Below are 12278 nucleotides of genomic sequence, written 5' to 3' on the forward strand. Positions count from 1 at the left end.
ACTTCCCGAGCCAAGTCTTTACAGACTCCAACATAGGAATGTCGTTTCCAATAAGCAGTATGTCGTCAACATACAAGACTAGGAATGCAATTTTACTCCCACTGAGCTTCTTGTATACACAAGATTCGTCCTGATTCTTGATGAAGCCAAACTTATTGACTGCTTCATCAAATCGTTTATTCCAACTCCTTGATGCCTGCTTTAGTCCGTAGATGGACTTCTTAAGCTTGCATACCTTTCCTTGGTTCTTTTGATCGACAAAACCCTCCGGCTGTGTCATGAACACAGTCTCTTCAAGAACACCGTTCAAGAAGGCAGTTTTGACATCCATTTGCCATATTTCATAGTCATGAAAAGCGGCAATCGCAAGGATTATCCGAATAGACTTAAGCATCGCAACTGGAGAAAAGGTTTCATCGTAGTCAACGCCGTGAACTTACCTGTAACCTTTTGCACTAGTAGAAAAAACCCTTGTTGCAGCGGGCTTTTAGACCCTTGTTGCAGCGTACATCGTATGCTGCAACTGGGGGGCCTGCAACAAGGCTGAACTTGTTGCAGCGTACAATGTTCGCTGCAAAAAGTGATTTGTTGCAGCGGGCTTTTAGACGTACGCTGCAACAAGTGTGTAAATTTAGGCAAAAATCAAGACCTGTTGCAGCGTACAAATTGGTGTACGCTGCAACAGACGGGTTTGTCGCAGCGAACAACTACTTGTACGCTGCAACAGACCTACCCTGTTGCAGCGAACAACAATTTGTACGCTGCAACAAGTCTTCATTTTAGCATACTTGTTGCAGCGAACAAGTATATGCCCCCTGCAACAAAGTCGTCATTTTGGCGGGAACATTTTAGTTTTATTTATTTATACCTAAAGTGTCTTACACCAAATATAGGAACCTGTCAACAACGATAATAGAATATCACAACCTGTAGAACAAATATAAAAACAATAACTGATGTTTTGTATACATATATATATCCCAAAACCAATTTTAGTTTTGTTTAGGGATACCTAGAGTGCCTTGCACCAAATATAGAAACCTGTCACAACAATAATAGAATATCGCAACCTGTATAACAAATATAAAAACAATAACTGTTGTTTTGTATATTAATATATCCCAAATCCAAAGTGCAAGTACTACATTTAAATATTTGTTCGTTCCAATTTCAACGTACGCATACATTTTAATATCAAACAACTCGACCAAGCGCGCTCAGGCCAATAATAAATACTTGCTGGTAAAAAAGTTAGCCAATTGCTCACGAACCACATCAATTCCTCACTAGCATAAGGCGCATTCCTCGGAGTATATACCTTCAAAAACAAAAATTTGATGGGAGCATTAGATTAAATGTCATTTTAGTCTAAATATGATCTATAACGACCAAATGAGCCTTAAATGTGCATAAATAGATTGGAATGAGTATTGAAAACTTTAATACTAATCATATTAATCATGTAATAAATTTGAATTAAGTCCTTAAGTTCTTTAGTTCAAAGTTGGAAACGAAAATGTCATTTTTGTCTAAATATGACCTATAGCGACCCAATGAGCCTTAAATGTGCGTAAGTAGATTGTAAAGAGTCTTGGAAACTTAAAACTAAGCATGTTAATCATGTAAAGGTTTTAAAATGAGTCTTTAGGTTCTTTAGTTCAAAGTTGGCAGCGAAAATGCCTTATTTTACCCTAAATATGACCGACACCACCAAACAAGTCTAAAATGGGCATAAATCGATCGTATTGAGTCTTAGAAACTTAAAACTAATCATATTAATCATGTAATAAGTTGGAAGTGAGTCCTTAGTTTCGTTAGTTCAAAGTTGGGAGCAAAAATGTCATTTTAGCCTAAATATGACCTATAACGGCCAAACAAATCTGGAAGGAGTCTTGAAAACTTAAAATTAATCATATTAATCATGTAAAGGGTTTAAAATGAGTGTTTAGGTTCTGTAGTTCAAAGTTGGGAGCGAAAATGTCTCATTTTAGCCTAAATATGACCTATAACGACCAAACAAGTCTCAAATGTGCATAAATAGATTGGATTGAGTCTTGGAAAGTTAAAACTAATCATATGAATCATGTAATAAGTTTGAAATGAGTTCTTAAGTTCGTTAGTTCAAAGTTGGGAGCAAAAATGTCATTTTAGCCTAAATATGACCTATAACGACCCAATGAGCCTTAAATGTGCATACATATATTGGAATGAGTCTTGGAAACTTAAAACTAAGCATATTAATCATGTAAAAGGTTTAAAAGGAGTCCCTAGGTTCTTTAGTTCAAAGTTGGGAGCAAAAATGTAATTTTAGCATAAATAAGACCTATAAAGCCCCAATACGCCTTAAATGTGCATAAATAGATTGGAATGAGTCTTAGAAAGTTAAAACTATGCATATTAAACATCTAATAAGTATAAAATGAGTCCTTAGGTTCTTTAGTTCATAGTTGGGAGCGAAAATGTCATTTTAGCCTAAATATGACCTATAACGACCCAATGATCATTAAATGTGCATACATATATTGGAATGAGTCTTGGAAACTTAAAACTAAGCATATTAATCATGTAAAAGGTTTAGAAGGAGTCCCTAGGTTCTTTAGTTCAAAGTTGGGAGTGAAAATATAATTTTAGCATAAATAAGACCTATAACGCCCCAATAAGCCTTAAATGTCCATAAATAGATTGGAATGAGTCTTAGAAAGTTAAAACTATGCATATTAAACATGTAATAAGTATAAAATGAGTCCTTAGGTTCTTTAGTTCAAAGTTGGGAGCGAAAATGTCATTTTAGCTTAAATATGACCTATAACGACCCAATGAGCCTTAAATGTGCGTAAATAGATTGGAATGAGTCTTAAAAAGTTAAAACTATGCATATTAAACATGTATTAAATATAAAATGAGTCATTAGGTTCTTTAGTTCAAAGTTGGGAGCGAAAATGTCATTTTAGCCTAAATATGAACTATAATGTCATTTTAGCCTAAATATGACCTATAACGATCCAATTATCCTTAAGTGTGCATAAATAGATTGGAACGAGTATTGAAAACTTAAAACTAATCATATTAATCATGTAAAATGTTTAAAATGAGTCCTTAGGTTCTTTAGTTTAAAGTTGGGAGCGAAAATGCCTTATTTTAGCCTAAATATGACCTATAACGACCAAAAAAGTCTCAAATGTGCATAAATAGATTGGATTGAGTGTTGGAAACTTAAAACTAATCATATGAATCATTTAATCAAAGAGGGTAGAAGATTATCTGGTAAAAGACAATAGAGGGTATATTTACCAAGAGCATTGGCTTTCTTCCTACTCTGTCGATTAAAGTTGCTCCAATAAGTGTAATCACTTCCTGTGGAGATGTATTCTTTAAAGTTGGAACACAGACACATGATAACTTATCCTACTAACAACAGGAAGTATGTTTTTCGAACCTGAAGCAAAGCATATATTATAGTACCAATGCTTGGAGAAAATCCTGTACATATAAATCAAATTTTAGAAGACAGTGGTTTTGCGCATTTAGTAAAATTATACTAGTATTTTCCTTCGTTTAAACAGAATTTTAAAAATAAAGTTCTTCGTAAATGTCATTTTAGCTCTAAGGTTTATGCCTGAAAGGCTGAAAACAGTCTCTTCTATCTGATTGGGAACCTTTACAGGTGCAAACAGTATTTTCTAAATTCGATGAATCACAAAATTTCTGTGTGAGGATTGTCCTATCATCTATGGTACAGCATAAGCAACTCTATTTCGTAGAATTGCTGAAAATCTGAAATCCTAGCATGTAATTTGTATGTTCTATGCAGCTTCAAGCAAGGAAACATCCAACAAAGGAAGCATATGTAGGTGTGAGAGTGAAAAACACATACTGTGTGTTTGATGCGGAAGAGGTCTGCAGCAGGCATCCTGAATAGCCGCTCAGAATCAGAAGTGAAAGCAGTCACTGAAAGCTCGCCAGTGCCGTCGGAAATGTTATAGTTAAAGTTAAATGACAGTGTGAGGTTCCAAGAAAGATAAAACAACAAATTAAAGTCAAGTACTTGTAGGGAGGCACTTATTTATGTAACATTCACACCAATTACCTCAAACTGAAGCCGAGCATTTAAATGACCTATTACCTCAAACTGAAACCGAGCATTTAGTCTGAACCAGTGTTACCTAATTCTTCAATCATCCCACGAACCACAAAACAAACTAAGATCAACCTACAAACGGAGTATCTTTTCTGTTTTTCTTTTATCATTAGTAATATTTATTTTGCACCTAATTTTTTATACTCAGGGGGTACTTTACGGAATTTTTATTATTATTATTATTACAGGGTACTTTATTAACTTGGGCAGAAAACTTTTTAAATATAATAAAATGAATACAAAACATGCGGACTACAGAGTAATTGTCAATTTCATGTTAAATAGATATAGAGTAACTTTTAGCTTTAGAATTATGGATAAATAACTAAGAGTGAAACTAAAAATATCAAAACAATTACAGAGTAATTAAATTTAAATGTATGAAAAGCCTGATTGTTACGAAGTTTTGTTTAATACCATTTTTAAATTGCATTTATCAATTCAAAATCCTATTATTTTAATATTTTTAGTAAAAAAAGATAAAGATTTTATACCCAAACGAATATTCTCCAGTCAAACAAGCCAGTTATAGTACTTCATTTAAGTCATTCAGAGTAAGCCATGCATTAAAGTAAGCAACATGCATGTATAAGGTCACAAACAACCACCTGATCCATTAATTCTCTGACATCTCTGCCCTCTTTGCTACTCCGAGCAGCACCCAGCTCAACACCGGACACCCTTTCAGCAAACTTTAAAGTGCTTAATGATTCAGAGTACGAACTAACATCAGGATTAACCTGAACAAACATAAGTGTCTTTGCTCGACCACCTGAAATATTAATGGTAAGTATCAAACTATCAAGATTCAGTTAGCAACATGAGGCAAGTCATATATAGAATATTGGGGAGAGGAATTTAGGTTCAAAGAATAAGTTATAATGACCCAAAGGAAAAGAAAAGAAAAGAAAAAATTTACCTAGAGACGCTTGAAGAACCTGCGTAAGCTTGCTATTTCTGTAAGGTACATGGGGGTTTTTCTGAGAAAGTGAAAAGATAACATCCCCTAAAGCTGATAGTGATTTATTGATATGCTATGCTTCCCTCAACCTATCTCCAGTTGCTTCAGACCTGTCAACTCTTTCACTACCAGCAAGATCTACCAAATGCAGACTTCCATGTGAGGTTGCTCCAGATTTTAGATCTTTTCCCTGAACATGAATGGTGACAACACTGCAAAACAAGAATTATGCAACAGAAGTGAACAAGTGGCCAATAACCATATACTCAATAGCACAAAACAAATGAAGTGTTATCAAATTCACCCCAATTTTTTTCTAACAAAATCCACCACATCCAATCAAACAAATTATATTATTAGCTCAACTTATTTAGAATAACACTGAATTCGAGCTACTGCAGCTACCCATTTCTAACCAACATGATCCCTCAACCAAATTACATATCCTCAGTTGTGTTCCACTAACTCCAAAATCATCCAAGTCAGAAACAAATTCATAAAATTCGTAATAAATACCAAAAATAACAAGAGTTTCTAAAATCCCAGCGCATAAGATGCTATTGATTCCCGAGCTCAGTTTAGTAGCAGCAGAAAATTTCAAAAAGATTAAGAAAAAAGATTAAGTAACTTTCAGATCAGGAAGAAAAAATAAAAAGCATAATTGTTCATGAAACATCCCCGAAAAAACGCTCAAATTCCCGAAATTAATCCAAAAATTTCAAACTAAATCTGTCGTCCTGTTCACAATTTTCCAGATCGAAAAGCAAAAGACATAAATAAAATAAAAATCCCACCGTAATTCCAAAACAATCAAAACAAATCATAATCAAAAGAACTAACCCTAGAACCCCCAAAACTAAAAATTAACAAAAAAAATATTTGAACAAACCCTAAATCTGAAAACAAAATGCAAGAGGGGAAAGGGAAAATAGTTACTTGCCGCGGCGAGGATTGATGGAGAACCGTTGTTCGCGAGCCAACCATATTCCTTGGAACCACCGGCCGAGCAAGGTAGCTTGCCGTACCTCCTGATTTCAGCGGTAGTTTTTCGAGCAGGGAGTAATTTCAGCGGTGGTTTTTCGAGCAGGGAACCACCGGCGAGGAGGCGGGTAAATAGACCCACCGGCGACTGGCGAGAACCACCGGCGACGGGCGAGACGCAGGGAAAGCAGAGAGAAGAAGAAGGGAGAACTGAGCGCGGGCTATGAAATTCGAAGTTGGTATAGATTTTTGAGAGGATATGTGGTCTGAATTAAACGTGGCAGCGAAAAAAATTTACAACATGCTATTGTAGGTGGCTTTTACCATGTACGCTGCAAAGTAACGGGCTATTGCAGGGGGCTTTTACAATGTACGCTGCAAAAAAATCTTTTGCAGGGGGCAATTAATTTGTACGCTGCAAAAACCCTTTAAATGGTTTGACCCGTGTTGACTTACTGGTTGTTGAAGCGTATTAATATATGTACGCTGCAACAAGGGGGCTGCAATAGGGGTTTTTTCTACTAGTGTTGCTACCAATCTAGCCTTGTATATGTATACACTTCCATCTTTGTCTTTCTTCAACTTGAAGACCCATTTGCATCCGATAGGTGTGAACCCATCCGGCAAATCAACCAAATCCCAGACTTGATTTTCAGACATGGAGTCTATTTCCGATTGCATGGCCTCTAACCATTTAATGGAGCTTGGGCTCGTCATAGCTTGCTTGTAAGTCAAAGGTTCATCACTATCCAATATGAGAACGTCTAAGTTTTCAGTCAAGAGGACGCATGTCCATCTGTCCGGCTGAAAGATAGTTCTATTTGACCTACGAGGGGCAACAACGTTTTGAGGAACTACTCCCACTGGCTCTTCTAAAGACCTTGGAGGTTCATCAACTTGAACTGCTTCTAAAGAGTTTTGAGTTCGTTGTTCGTCTCGAATCTCTTCGAGGTCTATTATTCTCCCACTTGTCAATTTGGAAATATGATTTCTTTCCAAAAAGACACCGTCACGAGCAATGAATACCTTGTTGTCTGACTTGTTGTAGAAGTAATACCCCATAGTTTCTTTTGGATACCCAACGAAGAAACATTTGTCAGATTTAGGTTGTAGCTTGTCCGAAATTAATCGCTTGACATATGCTTCGCAACCCCAAATCTTCAGAAAAGACAACTTTGGAAGTTTCCCAGTCCATAATTCGTATGGAGTCTTTTCAACAGCTTTTGACGGAGCACGATTCAGTGTGAGTGCTGCAGTTTGCAACGCATGTCCCCAGAACTGTAAAGGAAGTTCGGCCTGACCCATCATTGACCTGACCATATCGAGTAAGGTCCTATTTCTCCGTTCCGACACTCCATTCCATTGAGGTGTCCCCGGAGCAGTCAATTCAGAAAGAATACCGCATTCTTTTAGATGGTCATCAAACTCGTGGCTAAGATATTCACCTCCTCGATCCGATCTTAGAGCTTTGATTTTCTTGCCATGTTGATTCTCTACTTCATTTTGAAATTCTCGGAATTTCTCAAACGATTCAGACTTGTGCTTCATTAAGTAAATATAGCCATATCTACTGAAGTCGTCCGTAAACGTTATGAAATAGCTGAACTCACCTCTAGCTTTCGTACTCATAGGCCCACATACGTCCGTATGTATTAGCCCTAGAAGTTCGCTTGCTCTTTCTCCCACCTTTGAGAAAGGTTGCTTTGTGATTTTGCCAAGTAAACAAGATTCGTATTGATCAATCTTCTCTAAGTCGAATGATTCTAGAATTCCTTTCCGTTGAAGTAATTCCATGCGCTTTATGTTTATATGGCCTAATCGACAATGCCACAGAAATGTGAGATCCGAATCACCAGTTTTAGCCTTTTTGGTATTTATGTTATAAATGTGTTTGCTCGTATCTAGCACACAAAGACCGTTTTCTTGTTGTGCTGAACCATAAAACATTCCATTCAAAGAAAAAGAACAACTATTGTCTTTAAATTGAAAACTAAAACCTTTAGAATCCAAACTTGAAACGGAAATGATGTTTCTGGTGATACTAGGAACATAGTAACAGTTTTCTAGTTCCAAAACAAACCCACTAGGCAAAGAAATAAAATAAGATCCTACGGCTAATGCAGCAATCCGTGCTCCATTTCCCACGCGTAGATCCATCTCGCCTTTATCAAGCTTTCTACTTCTCCTTAGTCCCTGTAAATTGGAACATAAGTGTGAGCCACAACCAGTATCTAATACCCAAGAAGTAGAATTAGCAAGATTACAATGTATAACATACATACCTGAAGTAGAAGCAACGTTCCCGTTCTTCTCATCTTCCTTCTTCTTCAAGCAATCTCTCTTCCAATGCCCCTTCTTCTTGCAGTAGAAGCATTCAGAGTCGGCAGGAGAACGAGTTTCCCTTTTCTGTTTACCAGAACCGGCGCCATTGGACTTGGATGAGGGTGAAGCCTTGCCCTAACCCTTCTTGCCCTTGTTCTTGCCTTATTTCTTGAAGTTCTTGCCCTTACGCACCATAAGCATATCATGCTTATTCTCTTGCTTGAGCGTCTTTTCAGCGGTTTTCAGCATACCGTGAAGCTCAGTAAGAGATTTCTCCATGCTGTTCATGTTGTAATTCAACTTGAACTGATCATAGCCATTATGAAGCGAATGGAGAATGATGTCAATAGCCATTTCATTTGAGACATCAGAATCTAGAGCTCTCATGTTCTCAAAGAGTCCAATCATTTTAAGAACATGTAGGCTCACTGGTTCTCCTTTCTTGAGCTTAGTCTCAAGGATCAACCTCTGAGTCTCGAATCTTTCGATTCTGGCTTGGTCCTGAAACATGTTCTTCAACTCCGAGATGATTTGGTAAGCATCCGAGTTAATGAACGTTTTCTGAAGTTCAGGACTCATGGATGCAAGCATCGCACATTTGACACCCTGTTGGTCTGAATCCAACGATTAAGGGCAACTTGAGTTACCTCCGGCCCAGCGTCTTCCGGTAACTCTTCCTCAAGGACATATTCTTTTTCCTCATGCATAAGAACTATTTGTATGTTCCTTTGCCAGTCGAGGAAATTGTTGCCATTCAACTTCTCTTTGTCGAGAATTGAACGCAAGTTGAAAGTGTTATTGTTTGCGGCCATTTTTGATTACTACAATCGAAAAGAATTTGCAATAAATAACCATTCATACAATTCAATAACTTTGAAATAAAAGCAAAAACATGCAATAATTAAAGCTATTAAAATATTTCATTCATGCAAAAGTAAAAACATGGTCCAAAATGAATGAAACGATTCCAAGACCCCAAAAGTCCTAAATCCTTAAGCAGCTTTAGCATGTCTTAAGTAGTTTAAGATTTTAGGTAAGCAAAACCTATTGCTAGTAATCTCCAAATTACTCTTGGTTAATAAATTAATGCCATAATTTATCCCATTGCCACAACTTAATGCCATTGTTGTTTGAGTTGTAACCACAATCAACGTGCCCCTTTAGGACGCCTTACCACCTAAGTCAACTAAAATAGCACCTCGCTTTAGAGTAAACCTACTATCTTAGATCCCTAGATTTTTGTAAGTGTTGATTTGGAAGGCAATTTTTAAAACTCAATATTACTTGGACCTAGTTGTTTCTATGTTGGTTCGATTATTTAGTGAACTTAAAACTAATCGATTCATAGGAAACAACCTGTTCATGCAAAGCATACATACATTCATACATTCACGCATAATATATATATTAAATTGCATAAATAATTGGTGATCTAGTATAGCCCAAAACTTTTGTCTTGAAGCATCCAATCCTCATCACCTCCTTGTTAGCTTGGCATCGTCTTGAATCTTCGTTCAAATGCTAACTTAAAGTTCTAAACTTAGAAATACTTGAAAATAATAAATTACATCAAAATTTCCATGGTACGCAGACCATATTTAAAACTTTACATTCAAAGATAGAACGGTGCGCAGACCGTATTTAATTATCCTAAATTGGCCATACCAGTCACTTGGAGTACCTGCATTGCATAATATATATATATTCTACGCATTCACCCATTCGTATGCTAAAACGAATGGCCCATGTTAATATGCAAGTATTTACGTGAATTAATTAAAATTCACGTTCACATAAACGCGTCCTAAAAGATTAATCAATTTCCAAATTATTAATCCTTAGACTTTATTCTAATTAAAATTGAATTTAATTAAAATAATGCGACCTACGAAATAATTAAAATAATTATTTCATTTTAATTTCATTTAGTGGCTCCCACTCAAACCAATAATTATTCCGGATAATTAATTATGAAATATTAAATTAAAACTCGCGGCCCGGCCCAAGCAAATAAAATATTAAATTAAATATCCCGTTAGCCCAAATTAATGCAAATATACGAAGCCCAACGAATTAATCGATTTAAAAAAAAGTTCAATTGCCTAATCGGGCTAGGCTTGCGCCCAGCCCTGCCTTGCGTGAAGCCCAAGAGCACACGAGCAATGCCCGCGCACCCTAGCCCCATCGTGCGTGAGGCCCAAGAGCACACGAGCAATGCCCGCGCGCCCCAGCCCCATCGCACCGCATGCGCACCGCGTAACCGCAGCCATGCTGCCCCTACGTTGCGTGTGTTGTGCATCGAGTGTGCTGGACGTTGCAAGGCTTGCCCTTGCTTTGTCGCAGCCCCGCAAGCGCCCTCGCCTGCCCCTTCCTTGCCTAGCGCGCACGAGGCACGCAGCCTTGCTGCTGCTGCCCGTGTCGCATGGCTCGGCGAGCATAATGGCCTCGTATGGCTCGACGAGCTATACTTCCACCATGCTCATGTTCGTGTTTTTGGTTCGTAATACGGACCAACTTAATTATAATTAAATTTAATTCACGAACTTGCATTAATTTTATTTTTCAAAAAAAAGTTACGATTTAATTTTCGAAAAACAACGATTTTTAACGATTTAATAAACTTTAACGACAGTCCAATTTCGTAAAATTAATAAATCAAGGGCTAACAATATTCAAACTTTCAAGAACGATCGAATCAACTTTAAAGTTTGAACTTTTAATTAATAAAATCCGAAACTTTATATCGTTCATAAACAATTAAATTTCAGATTATTAATAATTTGGTTTAAGTGCGATTAAAATTAACGAAACCATTCAAAATTTTAATCCAATAATTTTTAAAATTAGCCACTGACGCATGAAATTATACCCCCTTCCCCAATTAACCGAATTATTAAACCAAAATTAATTAAAATTCAATTAGGGTTGTAAATTTTACGAATTGGGGAAAGGCAAAATTAGGGTTTATACTTCTCGGAAAAATGTGAAATTTTTACCATCGATCAAGTATGTACCCAGAAACATTGTGTCAAAATTTCAAGCAATTCCGAGTAGTTTAGGTCGACCTTTTTATTGAATTACTGTCCGACACTTTTAACTTTTAATGAAAAATTAACAAATACGCCCAAAAAACGATACTTCGAGGCCTGTTTTCGCAATTCTATTCTCATGATTTGATCTTAGAAAATCGTTTTCCATGAGATTAGGGTTTTTAAAATCGAAAAAGCGAATATTTTTTATTTCGGAACTGCCAATTTCGCAATTAATCCAATAATTCGAAAAAATTCCGAAAAATCAACAAAAATTTCGACAATGCAAAAACAATAATAATCATGCTAATTCATGCTTTGAATACATAAGGCTCATGATACCACTGTAAGGGAATACAGTTAAACATAATAACATATGCGGAACAATCCCCAAAGCCAGGAAACATGTATAAAGCACAGATTAAGCAAACTTACATTCGAAGCGTGTTTTCCACGTTAATCCGTCAACGAACACGAACAAAGTACTCCACTTGTCGTTCCTCTACTTGGTTCACCGACACGTCAGATCCGTCTTGATAATCATAGCTTAGACAATTGATCAAGATACTTTGCTTTTGGCAAGAACTCACTTTGGAGGCACAGAGAGAATTAGGATTCTCTGTGTCTCTAGGGTTTGAGTGTATGAATTGTGTTGTGTGTTGGAAACTAGGTTGTAAGGTTATATCATTAGCCTTACTAACCGACCAAGCAAGAAGCAAGGCCCGCTAGCAAGCCGTGCGAGCCAAGCAACGGACACACACACGCCCGCGCCCAGCGACACACTGCAGGCCGAAGCCCACAGCGCGCGCGCCGAGAAGTTGGGCCGTGGGCCTTGCTCGCTCGTCGC

At 37.0% G+C, this 12278-nt stretch overlaps 1 long non-coding RNA gene across 2 annotated transcripts; it reads right to left on the reverse strand.

The window, feature by feature from the left end:
• Nucleotides 1-1053: 1053 nt before the first annotated feature.
• Nucleotides 1054-5336, reverse strand: LOC110800381 (uncharacterized). Of its 2 annotated transcripts, XR_008923319.1 has the most exons (6): nucleotides 5058-5336; nucleotides 4747-4910; nucleotides 3875-3948; nucleotides 3437-3480; nucleotides 3292-3354; nucleotides 1054-1318 (listed from the first exon to the last, which is right to left on the reverse strand). It is a non-coding gene; the product is annotated as an uncharacterized lncRNA (long non-coding RNA). The 2 variants fall into 2 exon arrangements; XR_008923320.1 differs by lacking the exons at nucleotides 3292-3354; nucleotides 3437-3480 and having other exon boundaries at nucleotides 5058-5334.
• Between the last annotated feature and the right edge of the window lie 6942 nt (nucleotides 5337-12278).

Source organism: Spinacia oleracea, chromosome 6 (genome assembly GCF_020520425.1).
Source record: "Spinacia oleracea cultivar Varoflay chromosome 6, BTI_SOV_V1, whole genome shotgun sequence".
Classification (NCBI taxonomy): domain Eukaryota; kingdom Viridiplantae; phylum Streptophyta; class Magnoliopsida; order Caryophyllales; family Amaranthaceae; genus Spinacia; species Spinacia oleracea.